Raw genomic sequence first — 23,219 nt, forward strand, 5'->3', positions numbered from 1 at the left:
ACCACTGACATCCTTGGGTGGTGTGTTTGTTATTTGTGACTGATGAGTCCAATCTAGGCAAAGGAAGTACCTCCTACACATGGGGCATGTGTGTGAAGGTTCTGTAGTTAAGTTGCCTGCTGCTCGTTCTTTCCGCTGATGTCGTTTCCTAGTTGCTTCAGCATTACGATTCCCTTCAGCTTTGATGGCTCTGGTATTCAGAAGGCTGAGCCATCTGGTATTCAGAAGGCTGAGCGATTCAAGGCTGCATGCTCCCCAGGAGTGTGATCGATCTCAAGGGCCTTGAGTGAAGTCTTGAGTGTGTCCTTAAATTGTTGAAGAACAAATACAAATTGTTTCAATACAAAATGTACTGCTTTATGTTTACAGGATCTTCTTATTGTGCAAGATATATGTACCTCAGATATTGAGTATCTGAAATTGAAAACAGAAACCTTGCAAATGGCCAATATGTCATGCAAACATCAATGAAGATATTCTCACCATTGTCTCCACTGTGCCAGCTTTTACCCATCTGCTGGAAATCCAGACCTGAGATCGAGACCTCAAAACTAGCACAAAGCTCATAGTCCCTGCTGACAGCGGTGATTGCTGTAACCCAATATGTTTCTGAAAAGTTGCCTGCCAGGAATATCAAAACACTGAAGAGTCACAGAGTCAGAGAGAGATGCTGTCCAGAAACATTCGCTTCGGCTCACTGAGCCAAATATCAGTCCTCAAGCACTGTCTCACGCTAATCCCTTTTCTTTATTCTCACCACATCCCTTTAATCCTCTTCCGATTCTACTACTCACCTACACATCAGGATAGTTTACAATGGTCAATTAACCTATCAAACCGCACTCCTTTGGGAGTGCGAGGTCACAGGGAGAATGTGCAAATTCCACACAGAGACCAGTAGATATCAGGATCGAACATGGGCCATTGAAGCTGCAAGGCATACATTCTCCCAGGTGTACCACTATGCCATTACCACCAGTGCTATCTGCACAGGATCCATGAGATCCATCGGCAATATAAATGAATCAATGGCAGCATCCCCTCCTTGGTTAACTTTCCCAACACTGAGGCAAAAGAGGCTCAGTTTATTGCATGTCCCGGACAGCAAACCTCTGAAGTAGACACCTTACTCCAGGCCCCATGAAGGCAAGAGATTACCATGTAGATATTAAATGATTTAAATATACTGTTAAAACTTTGTTGAAATAATATAACATTCCCATCAATTTCTTGAAATATTCTTGGCCCATAACCACTCAAAGTGAAGAAAGGGTTTTTGGATTGGCATTGAGAACCTTGCCTAAACAGAAGTGCAGGATAAATAGCAAAGGCATGCACCACCTCACCAGCTACCCATTTGTTCACCTCTACCTCACCTGTGGCAGTCTACAAATCCAACATCAGTCTCATCAGCCTCTTCAGAAATCGGAATACTGGAGTGAAAGCAAGTCATCCTTATCTCTTAGAAAAAAAGAGTGCTCATAGACATGAAACTGCTTGAAATCTTAGGCAACACACACACACAATGCTTCTGTCCCCGTCCTTTCCAGTCCTGATGAAAGGTCTCAGCCTGAAACATTGATTGTTTATTTCCTTCCTGATTTGCTGAGTTCCTCCACCATTGTGTGTGTGTTGGAAAAGAGCGCTGTTTTTTTCTTTCCATCTGCAAGTTTTACCTGCTGAATCTCTCAAGCATTTTCAGATAATATTTTGGCTCTGTTAGTTCCATAATTGTCTGAGAAATATTGAATACAATACTTATTTCATCTTTGCGCTTTTTATATCAGAAAATGCATTTATAATTTATAATTTTACGATTTATTTAATTTATAATTTTTTAACAGACTTCTTTAATGAAAGCTGTTTATGTTGCTCATGTATGGTAATATTTTAATTATATAGTCATTCTTTTAGGATCTCTGCATCACTGACAAAACCATATTTATTACAAGTCCCTAATTGCCCTGAAAATGGTGGTGAGAAGGAGGCTTGAATAGTTGCAGTCCTTTTGATGATTGTACTCCCACAGTGCTGCTGGGGAGGGTAGACTGAGTGTCACTGAGCAACCAGTGATAGATTTCCGAATCAGGATGACATGCAGCCTGGGGGGCAGGGACGGGGGTTGGAACTGCAGGTTGTAATGTTTCCCTGCACCAAGTATTGTTGTCCTTTTCAGTGGTAAATGGTGCAGGTTTAGAAGGTGTTGTCAGAATAATTCCCTCGGGATCAATAAAGTATATCTATCTATCCATCTATCTATCTATCTACCTATCTAACCCAGGCAAGTAACTTTAGTGCATTTTCTTGAATGTCCACACTGCTGCCATTGGGTACAGGTAGTGGAAGAAATGAATGTTTTGTTTAGAAGACAGGATGCAATCATGTTGACTGCATTGTCTTGGATTATTTTGACCTTCTTGAGAGTTTTTGGTGCTGTACTCATCCCAACAAGTAGTGGGTATTCAGTCACACTCCTAATCTGTGTGTTATAGATGGTGAAACAGTTTGAGGGGTCAGGAGGAGGCAAGTCATTCACTGTAAGATACCCAGCCTCTGACCTAATATTGCAGCCAAAGTATTTATGTAACTGATCCAGTTAAGTTTTTGATCAGTAATAATCCTTGGTATGTTGCCAGTGAAGGATTCAGTAATCGTAATGCCTTTGAATGTCAAAGGTAAATGATTGAGGATGTTCATTGTCAAGCAATTCCATGAGACAAAGTTTGGGAATACAACAAAGGTACTTGTGATAGAGAAAAAAAAGTCAGTAGAAGTATTATGTATTGTAAATTAATTTACTATGTACTTTTGCAAGTTTAGCTACTTAATTCAATTTGACTTGCTCGATCAGAGTCTGCATTTTAGGAATGGACCAGTACTCTTTTTTTTTGCCTGGATTTGTTAACTGAACCTTACGTGAAGAATAGGTATATATGATGTCTTAGAATTCGACAAACATGTTGAAAGCCTGAATAAGCAAAGAGGAAATAGAGCATCAAATTAATGAATGTTCTACATTTAAAACTGCTTATAACTATACTGGGGTACTAGTTCTCTTCACAACCAGTGAAATTTATCATGTAATTTGCTGGACATGTAGATTAAGGAAATGTTAATTAGGTTTTCTTCATCCAAATAACATCAGCCAGATGTACTAGCTTAACCTGCCTTAGTTACCTTCAACTCTATTGATTTATATAAAAATATATATAAATTAGCATTTCAAATTTAAATTTCAAAGTTCAAAGAACATTTATTATCGAGGTATGTATACTATATACAACCTTGAGATTTGTCTCCTACAGGCAGCCACAAAACAAAGAAACCCAATAGAACCCATTAAAAAAAGATGGTCAAACAACCAATGTGCAGAAAAAAAACAAATCATACAAACAATAAAAGTAAGCAAATAACCTTCAGAACTGAAGTTCACAAAAGTGAGTCCACAGCAGCTGATTCAGGAGCCCAAAGTTGCAGGCCACAGCCTCAGTTCAGCACAGAGACAAGTAGACACTGCGGGTCAGCGTGCTGAACTGGGCTGTCCTTCACCTCTGGCCTCAATGCCTTGACCTTTTCAATCTGGCTCAGTGTTTAAATCGGGTAAACCTTGGATGTTTCCTCACTCTTGGGCCCAGGCTCAGGCCTCACCATCTCAATTCAGCCTGTAACCAATCTTTCCAATTTGGACCAGCTTTTAAATCTGTCCAACCTTGGGTCTTGCCTCGCTCTCTGGCCCGAGCCTCCAATCACCTCACCTTGGTTCTGCTGCATCAAGTCTCCTCCAAATCCGCTCCAGCAATGGATTGGGTCATTCCTCGCTCTCGGGCCCGAATCCCACTGCCTTGATTCAGCCTGTACCCGCCATGCTGCCAGCGTCCTGCACCTTTGAGACTTCAGTTCACTCTGCAAAAATGGCAGGTCATACAATTCATATTTGCCATCTCATGTTATCCCAGAAGTGAATATCAAGTTAGAAGTGGAATATCTGAGATTATCCATCTTACGTTTTTCTGAAGCAACGTGTGAGCAATGGGCCATTGGGTGAAAAACCAAAACATCAATTATGTTTAATCAGACTAAACCAGAATGGAGCCTAGTGGGGAAAATAAAGATGAGAAATAGGTAGACTAAATCATTGGTGTATTAAGTACTAATGCCAAATCAGGGCACCCTCAAAAAAAAATCAAACACTGTGACAGAATCACTGAAACCTGTCCAGAAGTTGCCAATGGGGTCGTATTCACTTCGACCCAGCTGCCAACATTTGTTGTGTATTGATCACAGACAGGCCTTTTTAGAAACATAATCCCCCTGGCAACCCTATAGCAGCAGTCCTCATGATGGCTGTCTTGGATGAAATAAGAACTGTGGGGGAGGGGGGAAGAGATGCACACACACAGGTGCGTGGATACAAAATTATATGCAAACACACACACACACACACACACCCTCCAAAGACAGGATAATGAAAAAAGAATACCTAATATCTTTCATTTACTTATTTCCAGCGAAAATATCTGGAATAGGAATAGGAGGGAGGGCATCCATATGGGAAATGAACTTTCACACCTGCAAAGCTTAACCATGGGCACCACAGCCGGGCAAACCATTTCATAAGCAGAGTATGAGCTACTAGGTACACTCCCTAGCAATCGTAATGACTGAATCTTCTTTGATTCGATCAGTTGCAGACACCCATTTGCCATCTGTGCTGCTGCATCACAATAAAAGGTATTTTGGCTGGAGCACACAAGTGCAGATATTTTGTGTCTTGTCTTTGCAGGGCATCGGGAGAAGCTGCTTGTTTTGCTGCCTTTAGAAGGGGAGATTGTAGAGCAAGAGGGGTCTCGCAGAGAAAGTTAAGCAGTGGAGTAATGATCATGCTCTGGGCACTACCCCAGAAACTGACACCGTGACAGATGAGCACATTACATTAGAAGGATATGTACCACCAGGGAGTAAGTGAGTTGTAGGCTGCCATTAGCCCTGTGCAGTCTCGTCTGGGGTTGCCAGAGGGAAGGTGTAGGCTGCTATACAGCCACAGAGGATTCAAATGAGGGCTGTTATTTGTTTGCCTTTATCTCACAGCTGATAGTGGTGTACATTTCAGACCACATGAAGCAAATAACAAGGGATTGTCATCTTGATGCCAGGGGACAGGATCTCTCTAAAGGCCATGAACACATATTTCTAGGATTTGGCAACAGTCCCATCATGAGGTATCCACTGGGGTCAAACTACAGATTCTGTGGAGTGCTTTTGCTGCTTCGATACAGTCTCAGCCTATTCCTGGTGGTGCTCTGATCTCTGTCACACAGCCTGTTACTCTTGTTGAACAGTGACATCCCATTCATCAGCAGTCTGCCACCCTCATTGAGTGAAAGGATCTTCCCATGAGCTTCTCGTGGCTCTGCAAGCACACAGTGCCACTGTACATCAACAACTAGATGTTCTCCACAGGGTGGCGGGAGATATTGCACATCAATGCCAAACTCTCTTGCATGACCAGTGGGATGCCACTCCTCAACAGTTTGCTGTCCATCAGGGACAAAGCTATAACAAATGGGGATTCACCACCCCTTCCACCATTGTCAGTTCCCCAAATCTCATGGATTTGTACAATGCAAAGTCCTTCTCAGATTATGCTGACTCCAAGAAGATGGCCGAAGAAAATGAACCAGACTGCGAATTGACGTCTATCAGCCAGGTCAATTCCAGGTCTGAAAGTTGAAACAATGGTAAGTTGACCTGCTCACCTTGCCTACCCAATGGGGATTTGATGGGATATGTTCAGGGCACTGACGTGCCCCTAACAATGACACCAGGTCACCCCAACCACAGACTCTCAGGAAACACTCTTCCAGACTGTACATTCAGTTGATTCGAGAAAGGAGTCTGAGGCAAGCTCATCTAAGGCTAAAGTTTCTTGCAGGCTACCATGTGTGACCATGTGGATGAATGGAAACTGCCTCTAAGCACCCAATCTGTAATGCTATAGGCAGCTCTGGAATATAGCAATTGGTCATCAAAACCACTCTACAAACAGTAATTTACATCTCACAGCCAAATATCATGATCTAACGTTTTTATTTTATTTGATGGAACTTTATTACAATCAACTATCAGGACACCTTCACTCTTTAAATCTCCTTATTTGGAGCAGATAATGCCCTTTATTGTGTGGAGCTAACCCATACTAATGTGGGAGCTGCTGGTATTGCCGCACATTCTGTCATGCCATACTCGGTAGCATGCATTTCAAGTCATTATGCTCAAGTAAGTAATATTTCTCCTTAAGAATTAGAGTTTCACTACAATGCATCGAGAGATTGTGAAATAATTGGGCTGATGCTGCAGCTGTTCTCATTCCGACACCGACTGCATGTGATCTCCAAAACAAAGTTGCTTATTACCTAAGTGCTCTTATACCCTGCCGGTTTTGCTGTAAGAAAAGCTGTTATTGTCATTTTCGAGGGAAGGCCTGCCAAGAAAGACAGAGAAGTGTGAGGAATGTTGCATGGTGAAAAGAAACATCTGATTGATGTTGCCCTTTCTCTAGGAGATCCTCTTTAGGCAGAGAATTGAAAGTAACAGGAATAGATGAGGATATATTAATGTGAAGAGATTGCTTCTACAGAAAAGAATGATAATACCATGGTCAGATCCAATTATCGCAAGCCAAGTGAAAAACTATGCTTCACCCACTGATTGTTCATCATATACCTTAAAAGTCATTGGTAAAATGGGTAAAAAAAAATTAGGTTCCAAGGGAGCCTCGTGAGTGATTCCCAGTTCTTAATGATTGTGAACTTCATTTGGTTGGTCTCTTTAATATGTTGTGATGTGCATTGCTTGATGAATTTAAACTTGGTTTATAATTTGATATTTAAGAAAAATTTAAAAAAAAGAAAATCTTGTCATTAGTAATGGTTACCACAAACTACTCACCCAGAGCGATCTTTAAAACTGAGTAGGGTTCCAACCATTAAACAGAACACGGCAATGTTCCCCCTAATCCCATCAATTTTGCAAGATCTTCCTCATAAATACTTTGGGAATGGTACTTAAATAGGAGATGTTAAATGACAGCCATATCTTACAGCGATATAACGGTCTCCTCCTCCACAATCACTGAGTACCTCCTGTCACACAGCAGGACAGGCGCACAAGAGGGGTTATACATTAGTGTACTGGAAGTAAGGACTGACAGTCCTCAATATTGATCCCATGAAGATATATGGCATCTGGTCAAACATCTGCTGATTACCAGTCATTGTCCTCCTTCAGATGATGAATAAATGGTGCTCCAGTATTTGAAAGAAGCACACATAAAGCCAAAAAAAAGGAAAGCTCTAGTTAGAGGTTTTATTTCCCCTCCCTTCTTTACATTTGCTCAGTGAGGACAGTAGAGATGCCAGGCTGGATAGTTGAATGCTCCTCTTGCGGGATATGGGTAGGCAGGGAGACCTTCAGTGTATCTGTTAAGTACAACTGAAAGAAATGTATCCAGATGCAGTTTCTAACAATCTACGTTAGGGAGTTGGAGCTGGAACTGGATGAACTCCAGATCATTCAGGATATTGAAGGAGCGATAGATAGGACATATAGAGAGATGGTTATACCCAAGATGCAGGACACAGGAAACTGAGTGACTGCCAGAAAAGGGGAAGGGGTTAAGGAGCCAGTGCAGAGTACCCCTGTGGCTATCGCCCTCAACAACCGGTATATCACTTAGGATACAGTTGGGGGAGATGACCTAGCAGAGGAAGGTCACAACAATTGTATCTTTAGCACTGAGTCTGGCTCTGTGACTCAGAAGGGAAGGGGGAAGAGGCACACTATGATGATAGGGGATTCATAAGTTAAGGGAACAGAAAGGAGTTTCTATGGGTGAGAATGAGATTCCCACATGGCATGTTGCCTCCTGGGTGCCAGGGTCTTGGACATCTCAGATCAAGTCCTCAGTATTCTCAAGTGGGAGGGCAAACATCCAGTGGTCATGGTCCACGTAGGTACCAATGACATGGCTAGGACAAGTGACGAGGTTCTGCATAGGGATTTAAGGGAGTTAGGTGCTAAGTTAAAGGGCAGGACATCTAGGGTTGTGATCTCAGGATTGCTACCTGTGCCATGGGCTAGTGAGGCCAAAACTAAGAAGATTATACAGTTTAACACATGGCTAAGAAGCTAGTAGAGGAGACAGGGATGTTTGGATCATTGGGCACTGCTCCTGGGAAGATGGGACCTGCACAGAAGAGACAGTTTGCACCTGAACTGGAGGGGGGCTAATTTCCTACCAGTAAGGTTTGCTAAAGCTGCAAGGTAGGGTTTGAACTAGAATTACAGAGGGATGGGAACCAGAGTGCCAGAACAGCTAATGGAGAGGTCGTGGAGACAGATGCTGGTAAGACCTCAGACAAAGTCAGAATTCAGAAGGTTGAGCATGGTGTGATGAGTGTCCTGAGCTGTCTATATTTCAATGCAAGAAGTATCATAGGAAAGGTGGATGAGATCAGGGCGTGGATCAACACCTGCAGTTATGGCATTGTAGTCATTTGTGAGACTTAATTGTAGGAGGGGCAGGACTGGCAACAGAATATTTGGGGTTCCGTTGTTTTAGATATGATAGAGCAGGAGGAATTAAAGGAGGTTGTGTTACTAGTCAGGGAAAATATCATGGCAGTGCTCCATCAAGACAAACTGGTGAACTCGTCTAGTGAGGTATTATGAGTGCAACTGAAAGGTATCACCATGTTAATTTTATGTTTCCACATGCTGGCTGGGAATCCCATACTGTAAAGGGATTAAATGAGAAAAAGTTTGTAAAATGTGTTCAGGAAATTTTCCTTCATCAGTTCGTACGTAGAAGCCCCAATGAGAGAGTGTGCGATACTAAAACTGCTATTAGGGAATGAGGCAGGGCAGGTGACAGAAGTTCGTGTAGGAGAGCACTTTGCATCTAGTAACCACAATGCAAAAAGATGGGTCTGGTCCATGGGTTGAGATTCTAAATTGGAGAAAGGCCAATTTTGATGGTATCAGAAGTCATCTGATAAGAGTGGATTGGAACAGGCTGTGAACTGGCAAAGGTGTACTTGGTAAGTGGAAGGCCTTCAAAAGTGAAATTTTAAGAGCACAATGTTTGTATGTGCCTGTCAGAATAAAAGGTAAAGATAACAGATGTAGTGATCCTTGGTTTTCAAGAGATATTGAGATCCTGGTTAAGAGAAAAAAAAAGGAGGTGCATAGCAGGTATAGGCAGGTAAGAACAAATGAGGTGCTTATAGAGTATAAAAGATGCAAGAGAACATTGAGGAAAGAAAGAAATTAGGAGGGCTAAAAGAAGGCATGAAGCTGCTCTGGCAGACAACATGAAGGAGAACCCTAAGGGATTCTACAGATATGTTAAGAGAAAAGGACTTGCAAGGGATATACTTGGTCCTCTGGAAGACTAGATGATAAGTCATGTGTGGAGACAAAACAGATGGGAGAGAGCTTAGATAATTTTTTGCATCTGTATTTACTCAGGAGACAGACACAGATTCTAGAAGTGAAGCAACGTGGCATCAACTTCATGGACCTTGGAGAGATTACAGAAGAGGAGGTGTTTGCTACTCTGGGGCAAATCAGGGTGGACAAATTCCCAGGGTCTAACATGGTATTCTCTCAGAACTGATGGGAGGCAAGTGCAGAAATTGCTGGAGCCCTAGAAGAGATACTTAAATCATCCTTAGCGACAGGAGATGGTCCAAGGGATTGGAGGATAGCCAATGTTGTACCACTGTTTAAAAAAGGCACTAAACATAAATCAGGAAATTATAGACCAGTGAGTCTGACATCAGTTGTGAGAAAGTTACTGCAAGGAATTCTAAGGGAATTCCTTGGAATATATAAATACTTCAACAGACATGAGCTGATGTCTAATTAATCAGGTCATGTCTAATCAATCTTATAGAATTTTTTGAGGGAGTTACTGGGAAAGCTGATGAAGGCAAGGCAGTGAATGTTGTCTACATGCACTTCAGGAAGGCATTTGACAAGGTCCCTTATGGGAGGTCAGTCAAGTAGGTTCAGTCGCTCAGCATTCAAGATGAGGTAGTAAATTGGATTAGACATTGGCTTTGTGAGAGTAGCCAGAGAGTGATAGTAGATGGTTGCCTCTCTGACTGGAGGCTTGTCACTAGTGGTGTGCCGTTGGGAAAAGGGCTGGGTCCTGTGTTATTTGTCATCCATATCAGTGATCTAGATCAAGGTTGGGCAACCTTTTACATTCCATGTGTCAATTTTTTCACTCTCGAGTTCAGATGCGCCATACAACTTTTGTACCTCCATTCAATACTTGTAAAAATATGTTAATATAGAACTCGTGCATGATAAATCACATCTGAACTCTGCGTGAGAAAATTGACGCATGGAATATCAAAGGTGAGCCACCTCTGATCTAGATGTTAATGCGGTTACCTGGATCAGCAAATTTGTGGATGACATCAAGATCGCGAGTGTAGTGGACAGCAAGGATGACTATCATGGCTTGTAGAGGGATCTGCATCAGCTGGAAAAATGGGTTGAAAATGGCAGATGGAATTTAATGGAGACTAGTCCGAGGATTTGCAATTCGGTAAGACCAGCCATAGTAGGCCTTACACAGCGAATAATAGGTCACTGAGGAGTGTGATGGAACAAAGGGAACTGCCAATACAGATCCATAATTCATTGAAAGTGGTGTCACGGGTAGATAGAGTCATAAAGAAAGCTTTTGGCATATTGATCTTCATAAATCAACATATGAAGTACAGGAGTTGGGGTGTTATGTTGAAGTTGTATAAGATGTTGGAGAGACCTAATTTGGAGTATTGTGTGCAGTTTTGGTCACCTACCTACAGGGAAGATATCAATAAGATTGAAAGAGTAGGGAGAAAATTTACAAGGGCGTTGCCAGGTCTGGAGGACCTGAGTTATAAGGAAGGATTGAATTGGTTAGGACTATATTCTTTAGAACATAGAAGATTGAGAGGAGAATTGAGAGGTATACAAAATTAAGAGGGGTAAATGCAAGCAGGCTTTTTCCACTGAGGTTAGGTGAGACTACAACCAGAGGTCATGGGTTAAAGTTGAAAGGTGAAAAGTTTAAAGGGAACATGAGGGGGAACCTCTTCACTCAAAGGGTCCTGTGAGTGTGGAATGAGCTGCTAGCACAAGTGACTCATGCAAGCTCAATTGCAATGTTTAAGAGAAGTTTGGATAGATACTTGGATGGTAGGGGTATGGAGAGCTATGGCCCTACAGCAGGTTGATTGGAGTAGGCAGTTTGAATGGTTTTGGAATGGACTAAGTGGACCAAAGGGCTGGTTTTGTGCTGTACCTCTCTATGACTCCATGACAGTGAAATTAGCATGGGAATAAAATGTGTGGAGTGTCAATATCTACACTTAGTGGCACCATCACCTACTGGGCCAGCCAAGCCTGAATCTCGTAACTGCTTAATTGTGTTTGCAGTACGCAGTGATTGCATCAACTTGAACCTACTTTAACTCATCCTCAATGATCTATCTGAGGATCAATAATAACCTTCAATAATATCATTGATAGAAGTGACCTACACAGTCCTCTTGTCACACTAAAGACAACATAATCATGCTAAATGGGATAGACAGAATGGAAGTGGCAATTCAGTATGGGGCTTGTTAGAGGCGCTTTGGATCATCAGCAGGCGCAGGTACAGTTTATAACCAGGTACAGTTTATAAAAAAATATGTACTTTTACAGCCCAGATTTCTCACACCCTGCTGTCTTTTTAATCAACCCAGAGAGTCAACGCTCTGCCACTGTAGCATACAGAATGCCATGTCAGGAATTGCGGCAGGTGTACCGAGAAGAAACTGAAGTACCAACCCGGTGAAGATGAAATGTGGCACTACATGTCTAATAAAGAATAAGAGCAGAATGCAACAGACTATGCAATGCCACAACTGGTAGACCACATCAAAGTTCTGCCATATCTTTGTCATCAGTGGTGGTGGACAATGAAACAGTTAATGGGGGGAGAAAGTTCCAAAGGTGACTCCATTTCATAAATGTTAGTACTAAAGACCAGATGAAAGCATTCTCAACCAAGTTCAGCTAGGGGTACCAAATGGTATTCCAATCAGGTTTCCTTTGCCATCACAAAAGCCAAATGGGTTGTTGTTGCTGGTGATCAATCATAACAGCCCTCAGGCATCCCTATAGGAGTTCTTCAGAAAAGTGTGGTGGCCCAACCATCTTCTGCTGCTTCCTCAATGACTTATTATCTATCTTCTTTCTTTCTTTTCAAATCGTTTTATTGTTATATTATACAAAAGAAATAACACAAGTACATTGAAGTAACAACACTTACAATGTCTCAAAAAAGACATTATCTTAAAGATCGAAAAAAAGATTTGTGATAACAAAAAAAACCTACTAAGCAGAAAAAGTGAGAAAAAAAAGAACCCATTAGGTGTACAACCCCGGAGCCATGCGTAATATAAAAAGCTTCTAAAAACAAACATCAAACCGCCAGCAAGAAAAGAAAATATACTAAAAACTTAACAATTAGATTGTGGAAAAAATCTATCAATTAGCTCAAATGATAATAACGAGCAAATAAGTTATTTTCCATCTTAAGGCTGGAAAAAGGGATGTTCACTGTTCAACTCTATTGAGAATTCTTCAGTTAATGGAGCAACTCCTGCCAACATGTCATCCATCTCAGAAACCTTGTGCATTGTCTGATGAATGTCAGGCAATGACCCTGTCCAACAAGACAGAGTCTAACCACCTACAAAATTCAAAGCATTAGCATCACTAAGGACTCTTCCCCCCCGCCCCCCTGCCACTCCCAACACACACACCAACTCTCAACATTTTAGGGATCACCTTTGACGAAAAGCTTCAAGACCAGGTAAAAGTTTAGTTGTGACAATATAGTATATGTTAATTATAAGCTGGCAGCACTAAATCGTTTGAACAGAAAATATTGTTCATTTAAAAGTAGTTCAGATGAAATCAAAATCTATTTAATATCAAGCAACTCATCTGCCACCAATCACCATTAAGTGTCCTTATATTTCCATTATTGTTTAAGATAAATATTAATTACAGCTGCTAGTCAAGCTGGAATTTGGGTGAATTATTATTGGCTCACTCAGAATTTCAAGTCAGTCATGGAGGATCCCACATGTAACCTAACTCTAATTGAAATAAAATCGGCAATCAGAAATATAATTTTTTAAAAATGTTTTGTAACTGTTTTCAATGCTACACAATCCAAAGATGGTTTAATAGATGTCAAATAACATCATTTCCTAACGATGTTAATTAATGCTTGCAGTGTCTGCAAGTCCTTCAGAGCTGTATGTGAACATTCTTTGGGATACTTTTAAAGCTTATATTCGTGGTCAGATTATCTCGTATTCTGCTGCTTTGAGGAAGAAGCTGAAGCAGGAGGAGCTGTGGACAAGATTAAGGAAATTGATAAGAAATATGTTACAGCTCCCTCTGAGGAGTTGTATAAACAAAGAACTGAACTTCAAATGGAACATAGTTTATTACTTTTGTCTTCGATTGTAAACCAATTAAAGAAAACAAAGTGAATTTTATGTACACAGTGACAAAATTGGCAAGTTGTTGGCTAACCAATTGAAGTCTAATTATACTAAATCTCAAATTAATCAGATTTATAATCAAAATGATCGATTGATATTTGATCATGCGGAGATTAATCAAACCTTCTTAGATTTTTATTCTTCCTTATATCAATCTGAGTCTTTACGAGACTCTAAATATATGAATGATTTTTTAGATAACCTAGATTTCCCTGAGATTTCACAGGATATGTCTTCTATGCTAGATACTCCCATTACCATTGATGAGATTAAGAATGTTATTTCCTCTATGAGCCTGGGGAAAGCTCCTGGCTCTGATGGGATTACCGTGGAATTTTATAGGTTTTTTGCACCTTCATTAATCCCTTGGTTCGGTAGGGTTTTGGAGGCTTCATTAAAACTTGGTAAACTTCCCGAATCCTTCTATAGAGCGTGAATCTCTCTAATATTAAAGAAGGATAAAGATCCTGCTCAATGTGCATCTTGTAGACCAGTATCTTTATTAAATGTTGATTCTAAAATTTTTTCTAAATTATTAGCAAACAGATTAGAAAAAGTTCTCCCTTTTATTATCTCGGAAGACCAAACGGGTTTTATTAAAGGTCTTTACTCTTTCTATAACATTCGCACGCTGTTAAATATTGTTTATACCCCCTCACAAAATGTTCCTGAGTATGTTATCTCTTTAGATGCTGAAAAAGCTTTTGATAGAGTAGAATGGCCTTACTTATTTAAGGTGCTTGAAATGTTTAATTTTAGCTCGAAATTTATATCCTGGATCAAACTGTTATATCATTCTCCTATGGCCTCAGTCTGTACTAACTCTTTAAGCTCACCTTTTTTCACTCTTTTTCGAGGTACTCGACAAGGTTGTCCTCTTAGTCCTTTATTATTTGATATTGCATTAGAACCTCTTGCAATTGCCATTCGAGAATCTCCAAATATTATTGGGATAACTCGGGGCTAAAGTCCCATAAAATATCACTCTATGCTGATGACTTACTTTTATATATTTCTAATCCTCAAAAATCTATCCCTGCTGCTTTAGATTTATTAGCACAATTTAGTCTTTTTTCAGGTTATAAATTAAATCTTAGTAAGAGTGAACTTTTTCCGATTAATAAACAACTTCCCTTGTATCATAACTTTCCGTTTAAATTGATTAATAATTATTTCTCATATCTTGGGATTAAAATTACTTATAAACACAAAGATTTATTTAAGATGAATTTTTTACCCTTAATTGATCATATTACTCAATTTTCATCTAAATGGTTTCCATTATATTTAACTTGGATTGGTCGTATTAATGCAGTTAAGATGTTTATTCTGCCAAAATTTTTATATATATTTCAGGCATTACCGATTTTTGTTCCAAAATCTTTTTTTGATAAAGTTGACTCTAAAATTTCTTCATTTATTTGGCAAAATAAAAACCCGAGACTGGGTAAAATACATTTACAGAAAGCTAAGAGAGATGGAGGTTTAGCACTACCTAACTTTAGATTCTATTATTGGGCAATTAATATTCGACATATGAAATTTTGGTTACTTGACCAAGATACACTATCCATCCCTAAATGGGTAGTATTGGAATTACAATCTGCTCAGGGCTATGCACTTGGCTCTATTTTAGATTCCTCTCTTCCTTTCGATTTGAAACGCCTCAAACTGGTCTCTAACCCGATAGTTAAATATACCTTACGTACTTGGTTTCAATTCAGAAAATTTTTCGATCTTAACCAATTTGGGCTAGCGATCCCTATTTTAGGTAACATATTTTTTCCTCCCTCTTTCACGGATCGTGCGTTTCAAATTTGGAAGACTAGGGGTACTTCACGGTTTTTGGATTTATTTTTAGATGGTTCCCTTATGTCTTTTGAACAATTATCTAATAAATATAATTTACCAAGGATACATTTTCTTAGATATCTTCAGGTTAGAAATTTCCTAAGTACTATACTTTCTTCCTTTCCAATGCTCCCTCCTACATATATTTTAGATACTATAATCAACCTTAATCCATGTCAGAAAGGTGCAATGGCTATTATTTATAATATTATTATGAAACTTAGGAAAGCTCCATTTGATAAGATTAGGTCAGATTGGGAACAAGAATTGGGTTCTATTATTTCCGTGGATGACTGGGGGCAGATTTTACAATTAGTCAATACTTTCTCTATCTGTGCTAAACATTCCCTAATTCAATTTAAACTTGCTCATAGAGCACATATGTCCAAAGATAAATTAGCTCGTTTTTATTCTCATGTTAATCCTTTTTGTGATAGTGTCCGGGGCAGATAGCTTCCTTAGCTCATATGTTTTGGTCTTGTCCTACTCTGGAAACTTTTTAGAGAGACATTTTTAATATTATCTCAAAGGTATTGAATATAGATACCTCTCCTCATCCTATTACTGCTATCTTTGGATTACCTAAAATTTCCAGTAATCTTTCCCCTTCAGCCCGTAGAATGATTGCACTTCTTACTTTAATGGCAAAAAGATGTATCTTACAACATTGGAAAGAGCCTAATGCTCCAACTACCTTTTTTTGGTTTTCCCAGACGATATTATGCTTAAATTTGGAGAAAATTAGAAGTAATCTTTATGATTCCTCACTTAAATTTGAACAGACCTGGAGATCTTTTATTCAATATTTTCATTTAATGTAATTTTTTTTCTCTTTTGTTTCATATTTATATTCCCTTCTTGCTTTTTTTTAACTGTTTTTAATGGAGGTCGGGTTTGAGGACGTGATTTTAAGTTCTTTAACTCTACCTGTTTCCAAGTTAGCCTATTGCTTTGCTTTGCTTTTAGTTTGGTTGCACGGTGGGATTTTTTGGGTTTTTTTTTTCCTTTTCTCTATTGATATATATATATATATATAAAATTAGTATACTATTATTTTACCTTATTATTTTATGTTTAAGTTGCACTGTTTGTATCAATTTTTTTCTGTATTAATATCTCCTGTAATTTCTAACAGTGTATTAGTGCTTATATGTTTTACCTTTTGTATACTTATTCAATAAAGAGATTTAAAAAGAAAGAAAGAGCTGTATACTGAGGCAAAACTAAGGTAGGGCTAACCAACAAAATATTCTTTTTTTAAGGATTCAACTTCCAATTGATTTCAATGGAAATGCTACAATGTATAACATACCACATGGTACAGTCAGTTATTAATACCATGCCGACTGTTGTTCACTAGTGGATTCTAACCTGTGCAGGATAGTTAAAGTACATTGTTACATTTCCTTTTCTATCTGGAGCCAACAAAGTCAATTATGTGGCAATTGATGTTCCTTTGAGAAAGGTGTCTTTATATTGGCATTTGCTGATGAAAAATAATCTTTTTAAGGTAATGACCAGATAATCAAGGTCTGAAGAGCCAAGCATGAAATAATGTCTTCTCAGTCTTTAATTTAAATTAATTAGTTCTCATTTATTACAGATTGAACCTCATTATTACCATTTTCCATGTACAAAACTTTCATACCTGACACTCAAGATTGACAATGTATGTTGTAATTAATATAATATCAAAATTGACCCACTAACTAAAGGCTGTTGATGAGCAAAACCAGTAGATCATCATTCTGTGCAACCACAGTGGATTCCGGTTCATTGGGCCATCGGTTAATCGGTGCAGTCACTTGTTTGTGACAACTCTTAAAAAACAAAAACTAACCAAGGAACTGCCACTTAATTGCTACAGGAAATTGTTGCCAAAGTTTCTAACTAGCGTCAGTCGCATGCCAGAAATGGCCAGTAGTAAAAATGGAACAATTTCAGTACTTCAAGAAATTAGGAACTACAAAGAATTTAAAGGTATCAACAATCATCTTAGATGTTACAAGGAAAATGAGAATTTGGAGGATGGAATCATATGAAGACAGTCCATCATCTGCATAGGTGTCTGCTCTGATTTTGTTCATTCAAAATCAATCAAAAGAACATAGCAGTGTACACTAGATAAATTCCTCTTTTGATAACAATTAGGAACTAATACAGCTTTATAGTACTGTAGTAGTATTGTTGATGTTCTAGTTTATTCTGTCTTTCACTTAAATATATAATTTCTTAGTTAGTTAAATGGTAGCTTGTCTTTATTATTCGTTTTAACTATTTCCATGAAACTTTGGCTAATTAGGGTATCCAATTAATTGGGCCAAAATCTGTTGGTCCCAATCTGTCCCAATTAACCAGAATCCACTGCACCTATAAAAGCAATTAGTAATATTTCTATAGATGTTTTGGGTATGCCCTCAAGAAAATAAATTGCAGGTTTGTATACAGTGATATATATACTTCGATAATAAATTTATTTTTGAACTTTAATTGTGCTAATTTACTGCATCCGGAAATGAGGGAATATATTTTAATGCTAACTCATAGTTTTGAAAAGATGTTATTGATTGTATTCTGAGACAATATCCAAGATATTTTGTATGCTTTATATAACAGAATCAAAATTAAAATTAAATGTTCGGAGAAGACTAGATAAAAATCTAGTTTCTTTTCAACCTATTGAAATGAAAGGAGAGCTAGTCCTTCCAGAAGCAAATTAAATAGAACATAGTCATGTAATCACTTTATTCTGGTAAGCAAAGAACTACTGAAACTGACTAAAGAGAAAATATCACTTTCATTTTCATGAAAAAATTATCGATGTCTGACTTGTGTTTAGTGCAGAATTTGATCATTCCATGTTATTTGACAAATGCCACACATCATCCCACAAGTATTGATCAGATTAGTTCTTCCATTTCCTTTCTGTAGGCTAACTTCTGAAGCATGGCTTTAATCAGTTCCTTAATTGTAGATTTAATGTAGCATTTATTGATGCCAAGAGAACTCTAAATTCTTACTAAAACTTTGCAAGATTACCTTTTAATTCATGTTTTTATTAGCAATGATTGTGGTTTAAGCTTGATAAATTGAATGTTTAATTAACTCACATTTAATAATTTAATATTGAAGTGCTTTAATCAAGAAAACATGGATGTGTGAATTACAGAAATGCTTACTGCCACTTTCAAGAAAGTAGATGGTATCCTTTGCTTGCTTTTGGATGCTGTTAAGTGGAAATAAGTATTAATGTGAAATGATTTACTCCATATCACTCTCTACATCCTGATGGAAATTATGAAATATGCTTGGTCATATATTTGTCATGATTTTATCAATAATTGGGGGAACTGGATTGAGGCAATTGTAGTAACAGCTGGCATAGACCCAATGGACTGAATGGTCTCCTATATTAAGGAGACCAATCCCTCCAATTTGTGAAATAACATATATTGTGAAATAGAATTTGGCTAGAAATTAATCTCAAGATGTAACGGTTTTCTGGATGTTATCTAAAAGTTCTCAGAGCCCTGGACAGAATATGCCAAAAGTACAATGAACTCTTTTGAATACTGCACCTTACGGATTGTACATTGACCTTGGAGAGAGAATGGCTCAGATTTGTCAGAGTAGTATTTGGACTCCAAAGATTAAATTATGATGAGTGATTCCATGATTCCACAAACCAGAGTTGATATTTAGTATATTGTGAAGCGATTTGGTTAGAGTTTTTGAATAAGTAAGGTGGATAGAGAAACTATATTCAATGGTTAGTAAGTCAACAATTTGGGAATATTTTCTAAAAATTGGAACTGGCACTTTCTGTAGTGAAATTGCTGGACTCTTCTATGCTTAAAGAGTGGTGAACAGATCTTCGTTCTAGGCTGGCTATTTTAAATCTGAAGTGAATAAATTTATTGTGTGCAAAGATATGAAGAGACATGAGACAAATGTGAGTGCAAAAAGCAAAATAGCTATGCTTCCATTAAATGATGGTACAGGCATGAGGAGCTGTAGGTCCGACAAAGCTCCTACAAATCACTTGGGACGTTTTCAAGATGAATTTTAGTGAACTCTTGAATATATGATGCTGCTACTTTATGCAATGCCCATGTTTGTCTCTGAGTGGATTGATATCAAACTTGTCATAATTGGAGGCAGAAATCCAAGTGCTTTGTGTTATGAATTGACCATGAGGAAGGGCGGATTTTACTGTCAGGTATACATTCATTGTAATGAGAAGAATTTTTCAGTTTTTTTTTAAAGATGTTGAGCGCAGTATTGAGAATCTGGTCTCAGTCACCTTATGGATTGTTATTTTAGGATTCATGCTGGAAGTGCATTTAGCATTTCATTGTTTTATTCAATAAAACATTGAAGTAGTTGATTTGCATTTTCATCAAGAAAATGTATCTACTTTTGCCTTTTTCTCTTATCAATATTTTAAATGCATTTATTAAATATTTGTTTTTTCCATTTGCTAGTTTATTTGTATCTCTATAACCTTATTATAAATAACAGGAAATGTTTTCAAATAATAAGTACAACAAAATCTCATTCTTTTGGCATCAACTCAATCTCATGTAAGCAAATTGATTCATGATCTGAACAACTGTAATGGAAAAACAGGAGAGTATTGAGCAGATTAACCTCCGGATAGACTAGTACAGCATCAAAACATACTTATCTGAAAGAGCCTGTGATTCACCCATGGTATCACACATAGTAGGCTACAGGATACAGAGTAATACTACTTTTTTCAAGCTTCCCTTGCCATGATATCAATATAAGACGTCCTTAAAAATTAAGTGCTTCTATTTCTTATTAACTTTACTTTTTATTTAGACATACTGCACGGTAACAGGCCCTTTGGCCCAGTGCGCCTCTGACATTTACGAGTCCAGAAGGCCGTACCCCAACACAGAAATCAGAATGCCTCAGGAGCAGATGGCTCTCACTTCAAAATCCAAACTCACCTATGAAAACCATTAGTGACATATTCACAATTTTATCACATTTACTTTGGAAGAAAATGCTATACTGGAGACATCAGAGATACTATACTTACCGCCTGTTAGCCCAGACTTAGCAACCAAAATTAGAAAGACAATATCAGCAATTACACTTGCACTGATGCACTAACTTTCTTAAGGCTTTTACACTGGCACCGGTTGTGAAACTATTTAGGACTACAGTATGCAGCATTAGGAATCTGAGAGCATTATAGGAAGCAACTTCATAATTTTAGAATTATTAGTGAAATGTGAAGTAAGTGTTTAGAAAGTGTAAATAAGAATAATTAATTCAACCATAACAACATGCAGAAACAAAATAAAAAGTTTGAAAGAAAGATGGGATCAAGGAAAAGACAAACTGAAAGCATTTTTTTTAGTTTGGATCTCTTTTCTTCAGTAAACTCTGTGCTCCCAAAAATTAATTTACTGGTCCACAGTGATTAAGTGCTAACCTTGTGCTCAACATTTGCATGGCCTGAAATGGATATGGCCAGACTCTTCCTGATGAAAGTAAAGATATATTTTAAATGTGCAGTGACAAATCTCTTTTGATCAGGTACTTTGTATTCTAGCATCTGGAAGAGCAGGGCAGCAGACAGAAACATTGATTTCTAAGTTCAAAAATGTATTCGCAATCACAAGAAGGTGCTATCTAATTTACACTCTGTACTATCTAACACGTAAGTTTGACATCACTTCATAATGTATTTGATCATGTCTATATTTTGTTCATGTGCACAGTCTGAAAATAACCTCAAGCAATCCAAGTACATGTTAGACTAGGAACACTGCAGGGAATATACTGGAGACACGTGAGGAGAAAGAGAAAAGAATTGAAGCTGCCTGAACTAAAGAGCCATCAAACTTACACATGCTAGTAAGGCGAGTCAGAAATTAGTAAAAGGAGATTTCAAGCAATGACTCAAATGGTCAAATTTAAGAAAAAAAGAAATAATTGAATTGAATTGAATGATCTTTATTGTCATTATACATAGGTACAATGAAACTCTGTTTGGCTTCCTCTCAGGCAATTAAATAAAGCGGTAATAAAGGGTGGTGCGTATGAACCACCAAATATAATCAGAATCAGAATCTGGTTTAATATCACTAGCATTTGTCATGAAATTTAATAAAAATAACTATAAATTACAATAAGTATATATAAAAACAATTAAATCTTAAAGTAGTGCAAAAAGAGAGGGAAAAACACTGAGGTGGTGTTCTTGGGTTCATTGTCCATTCAGAAATCTGATGGCAGAGGGGAAGAAATGTGAGTGTGTGCCTCAGATTCTCTACCTTGTTGATGGTAGCAATGAGAAAGCAATAAAACTGCTGATGAATGAATTGGGCAAGATGGCAGCTCAGAAGGTGTCCAGATTTAATGCGGAAAATCGATCTTCATGCAGTCAGTTTTTATGCAGAGCAGATGGAGGTGTTTTTCATGGCAAAGAGTATTATTGAAATCACTAGAGGGGGAGACTGTCACTGTCCACAATAAAGCAATACAAGAGCATAATGAAAATATCTTTGCTATCAGAGATAGCCTTATATAGTATACCATTTGTCAGATCAAGTCTGAGTCACAAGTACTGATGCAAAAAAAAAAGACCAGTGGGAGAATCTCCTCCCAGTGTTAAGGAGATTATTCATTGCTAGTAAACCTGTTCACAGCAGCAAACTGTTTCAACTGCACAATGAAAGGAAACACAACCTTAGTGTGTGATTCTGGACTTTTCTCAATAGTAGTCAGAGTTATGTGGATCAAACATCTTAGCTGTTGTTTCGCATGGCATGCCCTAGGAGCGGCAGAACCGCATCAATCCATTCGGGAGCTGGGGTTGGATCACTCTTCATCTGGCATCTCATCCACAGTTGTTCCAACATGGGTGGCCCTGAGTTGGCATCGCCTGCTGGAGTCCTAGAAGTTGCCTCCATAGGATGCCAACGTGTTGATCCAGATTGTGGAGTAACATCATAGCAAAGTGGCATTAATAAAAAAAACATGCTGAATGTGAATGCATATTTTGGCTTGACATGGAAGTTCTTAATTAGGACCATAAGATATAGAAGCAGAAATAGGCCATTCGACCAATTACATCTGCTCTGCCATTCCATCATGGCTGATTTATTATCCCTCTCAATCCCATTATCCTCCCTTCTCCCTTTAACCTTTGACACCTTCACTAATCAAGAACCTATCAACCTCTGCTTTAAATATACTAAATGACTTTTGTTAATTGGTTGTTATGTTCAGCTTCTCATAGTAGCTAACCACTGAAAACAAACTAATGCTGTTACAAGTTGATTGTCTTAAAGGATTATAAGTGGATGGAAGAATATATTTGATGTGAACTCTCTTCATCCAGATTGAAGTAAGCTTCTAGAGCAATATGGAGATAGGTTCAATGATTCATAGGTTGTCATTAAGGAGTACAATGCTCTCATTGGGTGGTAGGGTGGAGATATGTCTCTCCCAAAGGAGGTGTAAGGTGCTCTTTCCCTCCATTAGTCTGCAGTCACCCTTGGCCAATATGTAGCACCCACTTAGGCCCCCTGATCAGGGTCACGTGAAGCCATGAGAGTAGGTAGTGGATGGTCATATGAGCGGCTGGGGCATATCACGTCCCAGTTATGCAACTGATGCCAGGCAGATAAGCTCTGGAGAGTACTGAAGATGACTGGGGTTTCCCATCTTGTAAAAACGCTGCCCAGAAACGGCAATGGCAAA

At 38.4% G+C, this 23,219-nt stretch overlaps 1 protein-coding gene across 1 annotated transcript in view; it reads left to right on the forward strand.

Annotated features, from left to right (window-relative positions):
* Positions 1–23,219, forward strand: part of LOC140187101 (alpha-1,6-mannosylglycoprotein 6-beta-N-acetylglucosaminyltransferase B-like) — a 919,793-nt gene that overhangs the window by 610,989 nt on the left and 285,585 nt on the right. The window lies entirely within an intron of this gene.

This window comes from Mobula birostris, chromosome 24, assembly GCF_030028105.1.
Source record: "Mobula birostris isolate sMobBir1 chromosome 24, sMobBir1.hap1, whole genome shotgun sequence".
NCBI classification, from domain to species: Eukaryota; Metazoa; Chordata; class Chondrichthyes; order Myliobatiformes; family Myliobatidae; genus Mobula; species Mobula birostris.